Source organism: Andrena cerasifolii, chromosome 15, assembly GCF_050908995.1.
Source record: "Andrena cerasifolii isolate SP2316 chromosome 15, iyAndCera1_principal, whole genome shotgun sequence".
Taxonomy (NCBI): Eukaryota; Metazoa; Arthropoda; class Insecta; order Hymenoptera; family Andrenidae; genus Andrena; species Andrena cerasifolii.
This window is the reverse complement of record NC_135132.1, coordinates 5027625-5048720: the sequence shown is the minus strand read 5'-3', so window position 1 is coordinate 5048720 and position 21096 is coordinate 5027625. Positions and strand designations below refer to the sequence as shown.

At 39.5% G+C, this 21096-nt stretch overlaps 1 protein-coding gene across 12 annotated transcripts in view; it reads right to left on the bottom strand.

The window, feature by feature from the left end:
- The window catches only part of Heph (polypyrimidine tract-binding protein 1 heph), a 793543-nt gene that overhangs the window by 128273 nt on the left and 644174 nt on the right, over positions 1-21096 (bottom strand). The gene's annotated exons all lie outside the window — the stretch shown is intronic.

Genomic DNA, 21096 nt, shown 5'->3' with positions numbered 1-21096 from the left:
GCACAGCTCGCCGAATCGAATGATAACACATTGCCTCCCGTCCATATTATTCACCGGCGCGGCGGAACAAAGGACCTGGGGCCCGTGCACAACGACGCAGCGGCCACAAAAGAAACTTCCGCAGGCAGAATTACGATTCGCATAGACGCCCGCCGCTAAAAATAGTTACAATAATGTTAGCCCGGTGGAATCAAAGCGGCAGCGTAACAGACGCGTTTTATTTTCGCATTGCGGGTCTCTATCGCAGCGGAAGAAGTAACTGTAACAAGCGCAGTGTTCGCGACGACAGAAAGGAGGGAGGGAGGCAGAAACACACGATAAAAGCACGAACAGGGGGACAGCGAACATTCGTTCCCTAAACGCGCGATGTGCCGGAAACGGCGACTGTTTCGATACAGGGACCTTCTTTCAGCGGGACAATGACCGCGTCTATTGTAGTCCACACAAAAATGCAGCAATTTCAATTGGGTGCTGTCTCTCGCTGCGAACGAGTTCTGTGATGAGAAGTCAATGGATATTCCATTGGGAGATCAAAATTTAATATTCTTCTATGACTGTAATGTACTTACCAGGGATGAAACTAAGGGAGGGAGGCAAGGGGTGCATCTGCCGCGGGCGCCGATTTGCGGGGGAGGGGACGTAGAGAAAAGACGCAATTTTGGAAAAGCTACATCAATAGCTTTATTCAAATTGATATATTACGTTATTTAGTTAAAAATAAAAGAGATACACATCTTATGGAAAAGTAATTAAAATTTATTTATCTGTTACTATATTTTCAAGAAAAAAGTTGGCAACTCTACCCATAATCCATCGTCATCCTAGCCACTACATCAACCTATTAAAGTCCGACTCTTTCCTGGCAACCCCTCTGTTCCTTACCGCAACCTTTAAAAACCCATTACATTTCCTCAGTCTTGTCTATTACTATTCCGAAAGCCACCAGACTCAGTCAGACAGTTCAGATCCAAACAGTATAATGTTGTATAACTCTTTATTTAGTTTAATAAATTTATTAAGATGACGCTGACAAGGGGGTGTGCAAGAATCAGGTCATTGATTTGCTTCTAATTTTGCATACTGTTAGTACAAACCCTGTATAATGATGTGTCAAAAGCATGGGATGGAGTACTGAGTAGTTCACGAGAAAATCGGGTTCGGAGTTGTCCCTTTTCCCTACCCTCTACGTATGCACCCACGCGTGAACATGAAACCGTAATCACGATGCAGCGGCAGCTCAGGTGTAATTCTAGAGGTTCGTATCTAGATTCATAACACGTGTGTCACAATTCAGGGGCAAGAAGAAACTCTTAGTTCCCCCAGCTGCAATTAGAATTCGAGACTCTGCTGCCTAAAAACGAGTGAATTTCGAGCGTCACGTCGAAGAATATGTGATTACCAAATCTAGGAAGTATCAGGGAAACCACGTCCTTATCGGAAATCCAATCCACGTTACGAATCTGAATATCAAGCCTCACGAGCTCCTAAACGCCATCTAGGTTTCCCAACTTCAGTCTCCTCTTATGCCCAGGGTTGCCACCTCCTCTGGGTTTTGCCCGGAGACTTCGGGTTTTGAAGCAAATCTCTGGGCTCCGGTTTTAATGGCAAAATATCCGGGTTGTAGAAAAAATAGATAATAAGAAATTGTGGTATTATATATGGTACCAATTTTAAATAAAATACAAGTTATTAATTAGAAAAACTGATATTTTTAAATTGTCAATTGTTTATGTTTGAAAGAATTGCGCATTTCTTTTCCGGATATTCGATAATAAACCTTTTTTTTTGTTTCTATCTCCCGGTTGGAATGTGTAACACTGAGGGATTTATATGGCGACAATGTGGCAACCCTGCTTACGCCCCTTTCACGCGGCAAATTTTCGCAGCTTGTGACTGGTACTTCAAACATTCCTATTCACACATCTATCTGTGTTTTTTAAATATGCATTCTATCTACTCACTGGATGTATTCAAAATACCAATCGCGGACCACAGAAGTGCCAGGCGTGAAATGGCCCTTACTCTTCGTTTGCACTACTGTTACAAGCGTGGGATCCATATTTGGCGATCGCTCGAATAAATCCACCGCGCAACGATAATGAAGAGGCTAAATATAAGCCAGGTCGCGTGGCAAAAGCCATCGATAGTGTACATATATCGAAAATTTCGATTCATTAGCGGCGGCCGACGCACGCGGGCGCGTATCGCCTGGCAGCAACTGATCAAGAGAGAATAATGAGTTGCCTCCTAACTACCGCTGCTCTACCTACGATCCGCCATTAAATTCGATACGTTGCAAGCGTTGGTTACGAAGCCAGTTGAATGCAAAACGTCTAATTATAATATCAGCGAACTCGAATTAAAATGGAGACTTAACCTGGATGGAAAGCAGCGTACGTCGGCTTCGAAAATTTAAACAAACTTAATATGTACGACAATATTACTATTTGACTCTTTACTTTTATAATTGCAATTTATTTTGGGGAGGACTTGTAGTGGTATTTGGGGAAAATACATTTTTAAATTTCAGTGAGCAGAACACACTGGAGAATTTAAGTCACTGTTTCCCAACCATTTTTGAGTCGCGATCCGCTTTTATAATATTCAAATAACTTGCAACCCTCCTCCTCTCCCCGCCATATAAGATAAGGTAAATTTAATAAGGCAAAGAAAATCACATTAAAAATAGGTATTTCAGAATATAATTCTAACTTAACAATATTAAAAAAAAATTCCCTAAGAAAACACTTCGCGACCCACAGGTTGGGAATCACTGATTTAACTGTCCTTTTGGACGCCACTGAAGCTGGTATTACTGTCACTGTCATCACATAATAAAAATGTAGTTAATGACGAGATCAACATCTGATATAAAAACCTTTTTCAGAATTGTATGACAGAAATTATATTATGGGTCAAAATGGACCCCGTATCCGCAGTCCAAGGGTTAACCGTTAAAGGAAATCCTTCAGAATAAAATTTCGTTGCCTTGACAGTCAATGATTTCACAAAGTAAATATTCATTCGATCATTGCATCATAAAATTCACCTAACAGACCGATATTCCCTTGTGACAATTTTCTATATTATTATATGCGAATAAAGGTGACCTTGCAGAAGAAACACGAAACAAATAATATTGTCTTCAAGTTACTTGTGTAACTTGTTAAGAAACCGGATAATTGTGCGAGAACTTTTATTCGTGTTCGTCGTTACACGCGTCTGACAATAAGGAGAGAAGAAGGAACTAGCCACGACGCATGTGGCGCGCACGCGTGTGAAACGTAAACTAAAAATGAGATGTCGGTAAGATCGGTACTAATTCCTGATTTCGCGCCCGGCGTTGGTACTTCAGGACACGGCGAAAGAAGTAAACAAAAGAGGCGAGACTGACAAAGGGAGGACACCATGTTGGTAAACACCGATTTTGATGAGCCTTGGCACGATGGATCTATGTCGAAAATAAGTAAATAGGTGTCCCAGCGTTTCTGCCAATGGGCCTTAATAACAGAGATATTTACATGGGAATTATTAAAAATTTCATAGTGGCCGTGGGAATTTAGTGCGTAGAAATCCCACACTACCCTGGCGCCCGTGGAAGAATTCTTTCTGCAGGCGTCGGGGTGCCTTTTGAAGATGTCTCCACGTTAAAAAAACCTTATAAATTTTTTTTTTATAAATTATTTTTTTTTATAATTTTTTTTTAACTTGGGGAAATCTTCAAAAGGCACCCTGACTCCTTCAGAGGGGAATCCCCCGGGGGCGCCAGGGTAGTGTGGAATTTTGTACCCATTAAAACCCCACAGCCACTATGAAATTTTTAATAATTTCCATGTAAATATCTCTATTATTAAGGCCCATTGGCAGAAACGCTCGGACACCTATTTACTTATTTTCGATATAGGTCCATCCATCCTGCCAAGGCCCATAAGAATCTGTGTCTACCACATGGTGTCCTCCATTTCTGAATGTGAGAAGCCTGTTTAACCTACACAATTAACACAAACCGTTGTCATCAAAACGTTAACTGGATCCTCAACGCAAGCACCTGTCGAAGTAGGAATACAGAACAATCAACGATCTTTACACATAGGACAGTGATTTTTCGAACCCCCGGCATAAATAGATGCAAGTTCCATGTTTCCCAAAAATACGGTCTTGGAACCTAACCTCGAAAATCTGAACGAAGTCGAAGTGGAAGTCACTACGGACCTCTCTACCTCGCTGCCTTCGATATATCGACGGTACAACGGAATTATCGCGAGTTCCAGGCTGTTTTGCATTTATCCCAGCGAAATGGAGGCGAGTCTATGAACGAAAGGGAAAAAAATGTTCAATTTCGACGGGAATCGAGGTCGTCGCAGGGGGAATCGGTTAAAATTTTTCATTTCTCCGGGAATTTCATACAATCGTGACCTGTGGAGGACTGGAAACGGTATGAAACGTACCGACGCGTGCTTCAAGAGGTCTGAAGTGGTTTTCATTGCGTCCGCAACACGAATCTTGCCCCGTGGCCGGGAGATTCCGCGGGTGGCTTGAAACTTCGACGGATTTCTCGTCCGCTAATGATCACATTCTGAGCTTCGGTTGGTTCTTTAATCGTAAAAGGTTGGATAGCAGCTTAGCCAGCCCTTGAAATCGGAATCGTACCGTTATTATCGGGACCTCCCATCGCAAGGATGTGTGTACTCCGCCGGTTCCCTCTATCGGCGGTTCAACGAATTTGGTAGATGCCTTTCGCTCAGTTTCTTATTCAACGAAGGTTTTACGTCTGCTTTTTAAAAAACCGTTTTGAGAAGTGCGTCAATTTTATTTGACAAACAGTTGGGGATAATATTTCACTGTAATATTTCAGTGCTTTAGTTCGGAATGGAATGAAACGTAACATAAATCAGAACAGCGTTTTGTTAATCTACGTTTGAAATACTGATGGAGACATAATAGTGAAAATATGTTTTTTTAGATTTAATTCTTTTAATTTATATTACCATTTTTTTCAAACAAATCATTACTGAATCGTGTATTTAAAGTCGCAAGTAAAAATATATTTTACTGTGTCGATGAAAATGTACAGTCACATAAAGGCCAGCAATTCAAAGTTCTGAGAGCAAGATTTAAAATGTAATTTTTCTATTTCTTCCCAAATTCCTATTTTTTCATTTGACCTTCTAAAAAAAAATAATAATCCAGAGAATATCTTTTTTCGCCTCTCTATTTTTCTCAAGCAGATGGATAAGACCACACTTGTTTGAAATTCCTTCTTAGGAAAATCGTTCGCCAAAGAGTAGCTCTCAATGCTGAGCGGAATCAATCGAAGCAGAACGTTCTTCTTTCCTTAATTTCCGTCCGTCAGGCAATGGAATAGAATAGAATTCGGATTCTTCCTAGAATTGCTTGCGTACCTTTCAGAATCGCAAAAGTGTATATTATTCAACGACGTACTAAAACCTTAAGAAATAGAAAATCCCAACTTCCTCGTACGAGGTCTCAGAAATTTTGGAGAAGAATATACAAGATTTATCGTATCGATACGAAAGCGACACTAAAGGTTTCCTAGCACTCCCCCGATTAAAATACACCCAAACACCACGAAAATCCGACTATTTTTAACGAAGTTGGCTTTAAATTATGCAAATTAATTTTTTATGTAACTTCGTTAATTATAGCCCGAATTGTGTCATGTTTTATATCATTTTCATCGGGTCAACACAAGGAATCCATTGATATGACTTTTGTAAAGATCCGATGAGAAATACGAAACTTCATTTTTTTCATTTTTTAATGACTAGTGTTATCCTAGCCTGTTATGGTCCCTATTTAAACCGGGAAAAAAATGCTATCGAATGTAATACATTATCGACAGGCAATTGTTATTGAAAGAAATTTATCATGAAATGAAAACCGCACTTATTGGACAACCTGATGGAGTATACCTAACCTCAAAGTTCAATGTACGGCAATGTCTCGTAAATTGCGCGTAGTACAGAGGTGAGCAGAATTAAATTCGAATTCAACCACGACGGGTCACAAATCGGCCACGCAACGTACATAAAAAAAAAAAAATAAACACAAGACTCCTCTGGTAATGTTGCAAAAATGCCACAGTAACGATATCGTAAAATGCGTAACTCGATGTAACTCACGCTTCGCGGAAATTAAAAACGAACGGACAACGCGGCGGTATCGCCGGCAGTCACGCGTCGTAAACCGCCGTTTTCAGTAACGTGAAAGGGAAACGCGATACAAAGAGAAGTTTCCCCGATTATCTCGCGTTCCAGATCGCGAACGGCGCAGTTCCTGAAACGAACCGAGGAGTTTGCTTCTTGGCAGCGAGTGTCCGACCCGCTCGTAAAGTTCAAGGGATGCTGGGCACGTACGCGAGCAGAATTTCCACCCCATTCCGGCGGAACAAGGGAGGGGGGAAAAACGAGATTAAAGAAACTGCGTCGCGGGGAGTTCCTGGAAGAGGGCTGGGTCGAATTAAAATTTGAGTCGGCCGGGAAAACGTTAAGACACCTGTTAGATCTAGAGGGTTTAAGGAAGCCTAGATTCTGCCCCTCTTCGCCAATGGCCACCCTAACCTCAATTAAGCGAGCTGATTAAGGAACACGATGTTTGGATAATCAATTTTGTTGGAGACATCGTGGAATTACGTTTAAACGTGGACAATGATTATTTGATAGATAATATTACGCTTATAGGCTGAGGAATGAGTGGAAATTTATCTATGTGTACTTTGATTCGTCTGGATCACCGCTAGGTATACTTTTTCTCGAGTTGCCATATTTCAGGTTTCTTTTTTTTTTTGAGTTTTGAAGCATTTGGAACCCTTTTTGAATATGGAAATATTCTAGGATGTGTAGAAATATTGTTTTTAATAATCAGTTCATTTGTTCTTTTTTTAGTGTCGGTCCCCTCACTATTTTCTAATTAAACTGGCATGGCGTCTAGTGGTGAGACGTTACAATGCGAGGTAATTTATAAAATAACTCTCTTACTTGATGGCACTATTCGAATTCTCACTTAAAAGCCATAAGTATAGAATCTGTAAATGTAGTGATGGATTCGAACATACCGCGAGTATTTTTGTTTGAATTGACATATTCGTTACTTTTTACGTGTACAAAATTTAAATGCACTACTCTGTATTTCAATATCCAACAATTAAAACATTCTTCATTATATCCGATAATTACTCAAACTCGAAATCCCAATTTATTCCACCTTTCCAGTTCACACATTATTTGTTTCTAACCATCCAAAGCAATCATTCTCCACGTGCATTCACCAAACACAAGTCAAAACCCATATGGCTCCTAAACAAACAAATTCAAAATTTCAAAATCATCTCGAAATATTTCCAACATTCCCTTATCATCCAATTAAACTGCCCCTCACCCAGTACTAACTTACAATTTCATATTCGAATCTTCAAGCAACCCCTATCAGGCCCACCAAAGCAGTGGCACACTAAAAGTATCACAAAACACTAAATATCGATCTCCCACTGTTTCAGTCCATGTTTTTTCCTCGTCCCTCTGTTCAGCTCCCCCGTTGTTCGTTTCGGTGGAAACTTGGCGCGGGAACTCGAGCTTGCCGGCATAATTTCCGCCCAGGTGCCCCTCCCCCCCCCCCCGCACCCCTTCGACCCCTTTGTTTCTCAATTTATTTCCTTCAATTTTCCCCGGGCAGAGTTTCGCCTCGGTTCCATGACTTCCAAAAGAACTGTTCGGGGAATTGGGGCCCACAGGCGGCTGGCTGGCGAATCGTCTTCGGCCGCGATCTTTTTAAAAGAGCAGGGGCGAAAATCTGAAGTGGCACGGTGAAAATAGGGGGTCGGTGGCAAGAGGCCGGAAGGAACGATGGTGGGCTTAACGAGCGTCGAAATCCACGGCCTGAAACGGATCTATTCGTTCCTCTATATTCTGGTGTGTCGCTCTTCCCTCGCTCGAGCGTTCCTTCCCTTTTCTCTTATTTTTATTTTCTTCGTTTCCCTTTTTTTTTCGCGTAGAAACTAGAGGGCCGAAGGCAACACAGGAGCACTTGTGTCGGAGTGCTTGTTCTTTGGATTCATCGCAGTCCACGAGTTTGGGCGGGAAATGGATCTAAAGAGGAAGGCTGGAAGTATCCGAATATTGTATGAAGCTTGGAGTGTTACTCGAATATAGGTACACTAGGCGTCAAAACGGCTTCCCTTCGGAAATTTGGCAACATTGCATGTCACTAGGCATAACTCAGCGGTTCTAGTGACATGCAACGTTGCCAAATTTCCGAAGGGAAGCCAATTCTGGCGCCTAGTGTACTTGGGCATAACGCAGCACCTGAATTTTACAACTTGCTAATAGCAGATACTCATTTTGAGGTTAGTTGAATACATTTTCATTATTTTGACTGCGCCATCTTTGGCTGAAAGTTCTTTCTTCTTTAGCTGGGTGAGAGAAGAAACATAGTCAACCCGAAACGTAACTGTTTGTATCCAAGAAATGTTAATGCATTCATCTTAGTTTGTGCCTATGAAAAGTGCGGCACCATGTGGGTTTGCGAAATGTATAAAGCAATTTGTAGGTTATATGAAATTTTGAATGAACATAAAGCTTAAAAATGAAATTATTTCCAGGTCCATATTGTCTGGGTTTGAATGCTAAGAATGTGCAAATATACAAATACCTACTTGGATATAATATTCGAATCATGTTGAAATTCAATTTGTATTCGACGAGTATTCGGATATTCGAATTATATTCGGCGAGTATTCGAATATTCGCATCATATTCGCAGTACATTGAATTTGTATCCAAATATTCAAATCATATTCGATGAGTATTTGAACCCTATTCGATGAGTATTCGAACCATATTCGATGAGTATTCGAACCATATTCGATGAGTATTCGAACCATATTCGATGAGTATTCGAACCATATTCGATGAGTATTCGAACCATATTCGATGAGTATTCGAACCAAATTCGATGAGTATTCGAACCATATTCGATGAGTATTCGAACCATATTCGATGAGTATTCGAACCATATTCGATGAGTATTCGAACCATATTCGATGAGTATTCGAATGTTTGAACCATATTAGAATATTCAGATCGTATTCACTCAAAATTAAAAATTTTCCGTCACGCCATATGCACAATATACACCTTATTACAATTTTTTTAGGCAAATTCCAGTAACATCATAAAGCAACTTCAGGTTACACACAAACCCTTATTCGTTTCAACCTAGCAATAAATTTCAAAGAAATATGCACTATACGAAATTCTTCCCACAACTTTCTTTAAACATAAATTGTCAAGCAATGGCTGACGTTGAAAATTTGAGATAATTTAAAATACTGATAGGTATCCCATTGCAATTACGGAAATGAGGAACAAAGACTAGAAACTATCGAATTAACATCATCCTCTTGAACCAGGAAGTAAGAAATACTAAATTTTGGAAATGTTTCGTTTAAACCCTTCGTTGACACTCTGGGTGTGAGCCACCCCTGTGCTGATTTTGACGCTCTGTACCTTCTATATGCAAAATAAATACTCTTTTTCCAAAACCGACTTACAAATTACTTTTTTTCTCAAAATATTATATCTGAACAATAACTCTGTAGATTTTTAACTTCTAATATTGAAATTTGTAAAAGTTACAATTTTTCGAAGATTTTCGCCGTGTTTTCTCGACATATGGTAATCTAGAATTCTTTTACAAAAAGTGTGATAAAAATTCAATGAAAAACTATTGGAATACATTGTAGAGACCTTGAAATTGACCCATGAATTTTTTCATAGCGATTGAATTCTTTAGATGAGAATGGCAGTCGTCCAAAAATTGTTCTGGGTGTGAGCCACCCCGGTATGTCAAAGTTGATCGAAAAAAGAGGTGTGTCAACGAAGGGTTAATCAAGAAATTTTTATTTTCCATTCTCCGTTCTGTTCGCTCGTCGTGATTTATACTACCAATAGAACCATTTGCCTAAATGTCGAGAAAATATAGTGGATTAGAAGATATTTCGTTGGATCACCGGCGCAGTGGAGCGAGCCGCATTAAATTAAGATCATATTTCCATTATGCAAATGGCGGGGATGCAAAAACTGCGTGGAGGGGGTGCGTGCCGCGGGTTTATTTATCGATTCGTACGGTGTATCGCATGTAGCAAGCTCGTTTACCTAAATATGGAGTAACCATGGCGTTGATTCGCGACCTACTTTTTGCATTCTTCAACCGCAACAAACCATTCGGTCGCCCCGAATGAATATTTGTCAAAGTTCTGGCAAAGAGTCGCAGCGTCGCTGTACTGTTGCTTCTTCACGTGTGTGTGCCTTCCATCCAATTACTAAATGGGATGGAGGTAAAGGGAAAAAAGTGAAAATTCTATTTTAATTATTTTTTAGTTGATTCTTTTCGCTCGTTTATGTGCACGGTGGTTGTGCTTTTCAGTTTTTTTTATTGCTCTCGTTCGTCTGTGCCGCCTGTACTCTGTTTTTGGTATACGGAAATAGCAGAAAAATTTTCATTTTTATTTTATAGATCTGACGTTAGTAATTTTAGGGAAACAATGCCCCAAATAATGAACTATTGTTTGGAATCAGTGGGTTATTTTTGGAATACTATATAGGATCCTGAATATTTACAAATTTTTGAGATATTTTTTTATGATTTTTGAAATACAGTTGCGGTTAATTTACTCATACCATTTTCTCCCCCTACAATTTTTTTTAGACTTTTTTTGTAATTTTTTAAATACAAATTTGGTTAATTTACTCGCCACTTCATCCCACAATCTATCATACCTTATTACTATAACACAACGGCTATTGTTAATTGCTCTAAAATAGATTACAAATGATATCCTAAATTATACCTGTTAATCATTCATTACACGATACTATAATCACACAATTACAGAGAACACAATGATAATGACCATAACTGCTGCTACAGAATTTTTATTGGAATTCAAGTCGATTTGCAATTTGTAATAAAAGCTACAAAATAATTTGCATAAACTTGAAAATAATAGAAATGGAATATATACGTTTCACAATTCAGTAGCTGTTTCTATTTAGACAAAAATCCACCCTCATAAACAATGAAGAAGACACAACGGAGACCGCGTTAACTGAACAACTACTTAGCAAGTGATGTGCAAAGTAAAGCAGATGAAAAAACAAAGGTGTAATAGTTAAGAAAGGATCGGCCAACGTCAACCGAAGTTATTGCAACCATCTCGACATTCCACCTCCTCTCCCCTGTCCCACAATATTCTCTTCCTCCGTGAATTCGACCTATCGTTCAAGCAGTGTCGCTAACTTTAATTGAATTGAAATTGAATTTAAAATGTTAATACAGGAAAGGAGCTCGGTGCATCCGCCTTTTATCATGTTCGCGACATTCCTTGCTAGGTTTACCTTAAAAAAATCACTCGACTACAATGTTTACGTATGTACCCCTCTTCCTATTTCTTCCCTCACTCAATCACTCTTCACCTTTCAGTTTTGTCAATTTTTACGACGAATAGTTTTACCTGCAACCGATTTCATTTAACTAGAAATAGTGTGAGTAGGTAACCGTGATGTAATTTTTTTGGGTTTGGAAATCGAAATGGATTTTTTTATTTTGGTTTTACGAGAAAACAGTTATTTTTAGTTTCGAGAAAATTTATTCTTATTTTAGAGAAAATTTATTTTTATTTTTGAAAAAAATTATTTTTATTTTCGAGAAAATTTATTTTTATTTTCGAGAAAATTTATTTTTATTTTCCAGAAAATTTATTTTTATTTTGGAGAAAATTTATTTTTATTATCGAGAAAATTTATTTTTATTTTCGAGAAATTTTTTTTTATTTTCGAGAAAATTTATTTTTATTTTCGAGAAAATTTATTTTTAGTTTTGAGAAAATTCGGTTTTAGTATTTTATTGGATTGCCTTGATAATTACCTCACAACCTTATTTCATCACGACCTTATAAATTAGGTTCATCGAAAAATAAATGGCGCTCGAAATTTTCACTGTGTGAAATCTGTGGGGATGGTCGTGAACTAGATTGGACGTATTCAAGATGATCTAGTATCGAAGCATTGCTATTAGGACTTTTCTGTAGACACTTTATGTCTCCCTTTCGTCTCAGTTTTCCTTATCTAGGTATACTTTCGCTCGACCAAAAGTTCCGTTGAAATTCAAGCATATTTAATCGTACGGTGCAACTTCTGTAATTACCGAGCAACATATCACGGCACGTAGCAGCGTTATAGTTGAACATTTCCTTGTTACACTTCTTGCTTCGTGCGTTATATCGCCCAAGAATCTCTGTTGCTCTATTTACACGGTTTAATATTGACTTGCGTTACTAAGTTTAACGCGGACAACTGAAACCAAGTAATCGTAGCGTTCCGCTGGTTCAATCTTCGTGTAATTGAATAGCTACGCGAGTTTCAGTAGTTCCGCGAGTTTTACAGGGGGTGGGAGAACTTCCCTCCAGCGAAGTAGTAAGTCCGTTTGACGAATTTCACTAGTAATTTTAATTCTTCCATGCTCCAATGTTTTTACTGTGTCTTGAAGCATCTAACTCGACGTGATGCCAACAATCGGATTTTTCTACATCTTCCCACAGAAATACCTCGGTAAAACTTTAAGTCAAAATTCGAAGAATTGATTTAATATTTGACTACTTAAACTCTTAACTCTCCTACGGTCCAATTAATACGTGGATACTCATAGTGCATTATTTGGTGAAAGTAGTGATGGATTCGAATCCATCGCGAGTATTTTTGTTTGAATGAATATTCTTTAAATGTAACAAAATAAACCTACCTATTTATGAAAAGATTCGTAGATTCGTGCATTTGAAAATAAACTCTCAATACCCCCAAAATTTAAAACCCCTTTTCAAAATAACCTAACCGAACCATTCCACGAATCAACCCACACGACAAAAGTACAAGTGTGGCGACCAGACTGTAACAAGACCACAGCAACAACAGCGTCTGTAAATCACCAGCATAGCCTCTCAGTGATTAACTTCATATACGCAAATTGTACTGTACAATTCCTGTTTCTTTTACAAAACTTTCCCTCCATATGTTATGTAATTCAGTGACTGGAATATTGACAAAGTTCTCAGAACGATGTACAGCTAGTAATGTATGCTGTTTGCAGATGTAAACTGTACAAATCTCATAAAGCATATTTAAAAACAAAAAAGGATCAGTAGATCCACTTAAGAGCGAACTGGACCTTCCGACGAACCTAATCGAAACTAGACTATCCCGCGAGCAACGACAACGGAGAGAAGCCACGTGGAAAAGAGCCTCCTGGCACCCGTCGCCTCAGATCCCAATAACAATGAACCCAAAGACCCAGCGTATCTCCTGTTCAGAGTATCAAGAGGAAGCCCTATAGACGGGGTTCTAGCCGAATCGCCAGCGGCAAGAGACCGTGGGGCCGCGATGGCAAAGGCTCGCGGAACGGCTCGAGTGCGAACGCGGCCCGGTATCGAAAATCCAGGAGGCCTGGCGGGTTTGCAGGATCAAACAAAGAGCCTGCCCGCCCCGTTCCGGTAACCAACTTAACCGGAAACTTCGAATCAAAGCAAACACAGGGAAAGTGCCCGCAGGGGTCAACTCGGCGGTTCATCGTGAAACTCGATTTACTGCCACCACCAAGACCACCGCCACGACCACCAACAACAGCATCATCCCCTGGTGTACTTTGGTGCACGCTCTATTGTCGTGTCGCAACAATGCGCGCCGTCTGCTCGCGTGTAATTGGGAAGCTTGGCCGCGAGCGCGCCGCGCACGATAATAATGCGAGTTTCCTGGCTGATCGAGTTACACGAATTGTCTTAGGGGAGATGTTGCCGTTTCGAGGAGCGATTCTCGGTTTCCACAAATTGGGCGGAGGGGAGCGGCGGGAGATGTTTCGTTTTACTGTAACATAGCCTGTGTCGACTCGTTCTGGGGCATTTATTTACTTTATGGGGCGTTTTTTTAATTTACGACGTGTTTTTTGTTGTAGAGTGGATGGACCCATGTATATCATTTTGGAGATGGTTTTTAAATGTTATGTTGAGTTTGTGGTGCAGTAATTTTTTAGTATTTTTGGATAGCCGATTTGTTATTATAGTGTTGTTTCAAAATTTAAAAAAAAAACGGGAAATCCAAGTATGGGACATCAAGTAGCTGCCCTTCCTTTACAGTTAGAAATAATTATCATGTATCTATGCATTTGGATATTGGAAACACGGTGTACATGGGACGCATAAGCTAGAGTCCCTGCATGTAGACCCCGAATCGTTGATGAGGCTCGCTGCCTCTTAAATTTTCTGTAGTCAAAGATACACTACTATTATATAGTACTACTAATACTTTACTACTAGGTATTAGTAGTATTAATACTCTACTACTCGGTATTAGTAGTACTAAACCCGGGAATCCACCGGGAAGCTAAGCTATACTATGGGATGCTATAGGTACTATGCCATGCTACGTTTTAAAAGAAATTAGCTTGAATACATGCTTATGGAAACGTTTCCACCAAAAGCTAAGCTAAAACATAGCATCGCATAGCACAGCTTAGCTTAGCTTCCCGGTGGATTCCGACTTTAGGATCTACTACTAGGCATTTGCGGTACTAATGATCTACTACTAGGCATTAGTGGTACTAATGATCTACTACTAGATGTTAGTATTACTAATACTCTACTACTAGGTATTAGTATTACTAATGCTCTCCTACTAGGTATTAGTATTGCTAATACTCCACTATTAGGTATTAGTATTACTAATACTCTGCTACTAGGTATTAGGAGTAGTAATACTCTACTTCTAGGTAATAGTATTGCTAATACTCTACTACTAGGTATTAGTATTGCTAATGCTCTCCTACTAGGTATTAGTATTGCTAATACTCCACTATTAGGTATTAGTATTGCTAATACTCCACTATTAGGTATTAGTATTACTAATACTCTGCTACTAGGTATTAGGAGTGCTAATACTCTACTGCTAGGTATTAGTATTGCTAATACTCTCCTACTAGGTATTAGTATTGCTAATACTCTCCTACTAGGTATTAGTATTGTTAATACTCTACTACTAGGTATTAGTATTACTAATACTCTGCTACTAGGTATTAGGAGTGCTAATACTCTACTTCTAGGTGTTACTAGTACTAGTACTCTATTACTCGTAGCACTAAGTATTAGTAGTACTAGTACTCTATTACTATTAATAGTCCCAGTACTCTAATATGAGTAATAATAGTATTCTATTACCACCAGTACCTATTAATAAAAACAGAAGAGGTAGAACACTTGTGCACGTTTAAAATACTACTACACACCTACTGCTACACAAAGCCAAGATGGAATAAAGGCAAAAAATACTATAATATTCAGCGACTCCCCGTCGAAACGAGGGTTGTGTTATTCATGTTTAGAGTCTGATTGCGGATATTTAATGCATGTTAACGGAAACGCGAGCGAACACGTGCAAAGCGGACGGTACAACAGGTACGATAATACGGACTTGGTTTGTTTATACCGAGAGGGATTAAAATAATGCATCGATGCACCGGTCCACCGCATTGAACCGGATCAGGAGATTTACCTCCCGGGCCAATTACATACACATTAGCCGTGGAAATAGAGGGTGTTCCAGCCATGTTTGGCCAAACTTAGTGGGTGCATTCTAGCTATCTTACCGACGAAAAAGTGTCTCCAAATATGGGGTCCTTCAAATATTTTTCAGAATAATTTAAAATAATTTGTACATTAGGAAAATTCTAATACCGGAAACTATGAAATATGGAAATTATTTTGAATTATAATAATCTATATTGAATATTAAATAATAAGATGATTGGTGGCATCAGTATGGATTTATGGAACGCATATTATTAGTACCCATATATCACAAATAAATTAGTTTGCGTAGGTACATACTTAAAGACGCAAAAATGTTTATTAAACAATAAATATGCGGTTCTATATGAAGCTGCAGAGATTATATACCGGCACCACGGTGATTGTAAAGTAGAGTGGAGGGTGTAGCCAAATATTGTGGTGGGGATACTCCCCTCCGTGGCCTAAATGCGCCAACTAATTTTCATCCGCCTATAGTTTTGACCGTAACAGTCACAGTTAATGAATAACAAAATTGACTATCAAATTTATCAGAATTATTTACGTGGAATCCCCGTCATAACGCAAATTTATAATTTACGGAACAGGTTAGTAAATTAATTACGTCAAATACATCCACGCTCCCATTATTATACTCCAAAATAGTTGAACATTAAAAATAACTGAAAATGGAACTTTCAGCAGTTTATTAAAATTGTATATTCGTTTTGATGAATCCAATTTAACCAAGAGTGCTTTCACAGAAAAAGCCACGAGTGCGGGTGAAATAAAAATACGAAGGTAACGATTTTAATCGCTTTTTAAGTTGAAAATCGCGCAAGGACAAATCTGAGGCAGAATAGAGAGAAAGCTGATCCTTCGAATTCAGCGGATTTACAAGTTATTCAAATATTTTATGCCTGGTAAGCTGCTACACAGATAAATGGTCCATATTCAAATTTAATCCTCGTCAAAGCCACCGTCGACACGAGCCTCCCTTTCATCTTTCTTTCATCAATCCCCCTCCTTTCTACAATATGCGGATCAGCATCGATTCATCTCGGCTTTAAGAATTTCTCTGAATTTCCCAAACAGTGCCACGCAATGTGAATGTAAATTGCAACGGTTTTTAATTATTTAATGCTGTAGAACGAGCTGATGCACCGTGATAAACATTTGCGGAACACAGTCGGAATAGGAGCTTACAAAAGGCTTCTTGTTAATTTTTTAAAAGATACTTGCATAATAAACTTTTTCGTTATCTACATAATAACTTTGGTAGATAATAGATACATAAAAAAATTGTTAGATACTAATAGATAATAGATGATAAGTATAAACAAAAAAATGCATATTTTATTACTTAATTAAAATACCAAAGTGACTTGATCATATTTTATTCCCTATGAAGTTGCAAATTGAACTTTGTCACTAATTTATAGTCCCATGTGTTTATTAACAGCGAGAGGGGAGAGGAAATAGGGTACTGGTGGCGACACCTAGATGATATGGTGGGGATAGCTGACTGGTCTGCAGTCTTGAGCAACCAAATCATCTTGTGCTGATTATAAATTTCAATCGCACTGCACATTAACCCTCGTACAACGATGCAGGATCATTTTGATTGATCATTTTCAGGATGTTACATTTGTGATGGCAATGCCAAAATATAGTATAAGATGCCAAAATTGCAGTAACATTATTTGTAAAAATCATATAGGATATACACCTATTTTATGTATCAAATGTACGTGAATATTTTTTTTATGTATTTTTTTATAACCTATTTATATTTAATTTTTTTCGTGAAACCCGTTTACCATAGAAATGTTGCTACGGGTCAAACTGACCCTGCATTCGTGTTACGCGACCATATCCACCATTCGTCTTCCGAGGGTTAATGAAACTTTATGATACCACTTTATAGCTGGATTAAACTTCACTTACATAACAGATAAGAAAATACTTGAAATTCCTTGGTCCACGATTTCCTACAATTTTCTACTACCAAAGTAATTACAGTGTTCCTGAAATTATACGTAATTTACATAAAGAAGTTTATATTGGTGCAATGACTGGAATAAAATTTCGAAGCTTTCAAATTGCGAAGCAGAATTAAATATCCAAAAATACTTATTGACACTTAAATAAATTAAAAACAAAATTAATTAAAAATAGAAAATCCAATAGCTAAACACAAATAATTCTAAAACCGAATCCCACTTTGATTCTACAAAATTAGAAATATCTGAACTTTACCAGCAAAATATCAATACCAAATCCTTTTTACACATCAACTTTACGATCCATTACAGTTGAATAATTTGAAAACAGTAAAATATCGTGACAATAGATTTTCGAAGTGATCGTAGTACGTCGATATACATTTCCACATTTTTCACCCCCCATTCGACAAATGAAAGTAATTCTACGAAATTCCCAAACCACTGGCACTGCCCCATCTACATTAACGCAACGATTGCTACAGCCCCATTGCGAAGGCGAACACAAAAAGGCCATAACTGACCGCTAATACACGCGGATTGAAACATTCAGCGGCCGAATTCGCAATCAACGATAAATACGTGTTCACCGACGTTAATATTAATTTATGCCGAGCTGCGTGTTACTCTGCTTAACCAGAAACTACATTCATCCTGGACACGCGTAATTTTCGAGGGAGCTAGCTAAATGAAAACGCGTTTCTAAATCAAATGGTAGAGTGTGCGGTCGGGGAGGGGGGAGTGGTTTCAATTTGTTAATGTAACTTTGTAACTTGACCGCTTGTAAAACGAAGCGGAGAGTGAAGCTCGATTCAACTGTGGCTGTACAAAATGGCGAAGAGGACACAGATTCAATGGTCTTTGTCTGAATATATTTTGTGAACTTACGACTGCTGGATCTAAACTCGCTTTTTTTGTTATTATCTGCTGTTGTGTCTTTTTGTAACACACATTATATTTTGCCCCGTTGCATCAAGCTTCGGTCACCCTGCCTGAGAAGCATGGGGACCGAGAGGAGTACGCTTGGAACTTGTATATATACGCACGAGACTGGTACCTGGCACTTGCGAGAAAGAGTTCGACAGATTAGACCTCTGGTGGCGCTGACGTGCACTAACAGTCGCGACCACATGGTGGCGCTGCGACTGATACTTTGGTGCCACTGTTCGGCTATGAGGAATAGCAAAGTAATAGTTATGTATATAATTAAAATTAATTTGAAATAAGTTAAGGTAAATAGTAGGAGTAGAGAGATAATATTATATTGAGTTTCGGTGACAACTTCGATGTGGAAATCTCTGTTTGGACTGTTTTAACCTTAAAATTAAACATTTGAAATGGAAGATCGCCTGTGCAGACATTTACTTAGGAGAACCTGCGAACTTCCATAGGCGTTATAACATTACTGTTTTTAAACATTTCAGTAGTTTGATACAAGATCAACATGATGTTAGGAAAGTCCCTCTATAGCAGGCTTGTCCAACTGGCGAGCTCAACAGCGAGCAGAGCCACGGGCACGGTATTCAATGTGTTACGCGTATAGTCACGCGGCGCCGCGCTCCCACCACTTCAGCTGTTCCCCACTTCTCTGCTACTCGTGACGTCACCATTAGCTCTCAGCTCGCAAGGAAACGCCCCCATGTACCCAAACCGAAAACTCAGATTTTCGTGAAACTTCCTGTGCATGTAGAGCATATTAGCGCCTGCAAAGAGCAATTTCCCTCTCTGCGGAAATTCCCTTTGAGGCAGCGAAATCAGCTTTTAAATTTGCCGCGTTTTTTTATAATTTTTTAAACATAACTTTGTAATAGGGCGAGATAGAACAAAACTTTAAATGTAAGAATTGTTCAGCTTTGTATGCCTCATCACACTATTAACAGAAAAATGAAGTTATATTAAAAAGGTGAAAAATGTCATAATTTTAAACTGAATTTCCGCAGAAAAAATTGATCATTGCATACTACAATATACCTACTCTACATTCACACGGAATTTCATTAAAATCAGAAATTTCGGGTTGGGAATGTTTCCTTGGCGCGTGTGGCCATTTACTAATGAATTGACAATACTTGATCCTAGATCTTGAATATAAAATTTATTGCCTGTGGGCACGTAAGGTGGCAGCACTAAATAACTGTAAATAATGCTTAAAGAATCTAGCTTGCATATAATTGCAGATACACTTTCTGAAGACCGAAACTGAAGACGCTTGAAGGAGTCGTTATGGTACAAATATTGAACGTCATTAAAAGGCAAGAATATACAAACTATCAAAACAATAATAATAGAAAAATAAGGCCACTGGTGAGAAGACTAAAATACATTCCCGAAAAAAACTCTTCAAATTCCTTCCAACCCTGCAAAGGCATTGCATTTTAGCGATCATCATATTACCCCAGAGGTGCACAGGGAGCCGTTTCTAGCGCCTAGCTGCGAGCAACCCGCCTGTCCCGTTGCTAAGGTTAGAATCGGTGAGGAGAACTGCAGTAGTGTACGTGCGTGCTCGTAGCGTAAGTATATATAGCTGGGTTCAAGTCATACCAAATGCCCATACACTACTGCAGTTCGCCTCACCTATTCTAACCTTAGTAACGGGACAGGCGGGTTGCTCGCAGCTAGGCGCTAAAAATGGCTCCCTGTGCACCCCCGTGTTATCCGATCCAATTAAAACCTAAACTTCTACCCACTTCGTCATCAAACGTCTCCTGCCCGGAAATGTCCCACAGAGAACCCATCCGAATCGTCAAAACCACTTCAGATCCTCTAACGAACTCTTCCTAAAGCTACAGAGGCGGCCACTCTCACCAACTGAAAGCAACATCCTTCCAGCGATCAGCGTTTAAAAACCTTCGAGGCCATTTACCCGCCTCCCAATGATCACCCCCCCCCCCAAAACAAAATACTATGGCACAAAACGTTAAAAGGACGGAGAAAGCTTGATTCCTCGGTGAAAGAATGCTCGACAAACCGCGACCGGGATAAATCGAGTCCCGTACAGAATAATAACGCCACAGTGCGTGGAACGCGACCGACGAGGGGTGAATAAAGCTCGGGCCAAGCGAGAGGGCGCGCGGATAGCGGAAAAAGGGGGGGGGGCGCCTTTGTCCGGTGCTCGCCGACCCTCTGTAGAGGCACGCCGGGCGCACGAATAATAATGGGGCAGGATAATAATGCTTAAATGGCCGATCATCGATTCGAATCCCGCGAATCGATGATTCGATTGTTTCTGTTACTGCGCGGCCTGGTATCCGCGTACGGGTCGCCAAGTGGGGCCGCCCGCGCGACACAAACTCCAATTCCTGCCGCGGATCAAACGTGTCCTCGCGAAGCCGGGGATATCGGGAGAACGTAAATATTGCTTTGGGGAAGGATTTCGAGCTGGTTATGTCGGCCATGCTGTTGGCCGGATTGGCGGGGAAGAGGGCACTAGGGTCTCGCTCGACGCAGCGCTAGGGCCCTGTGCCGTGG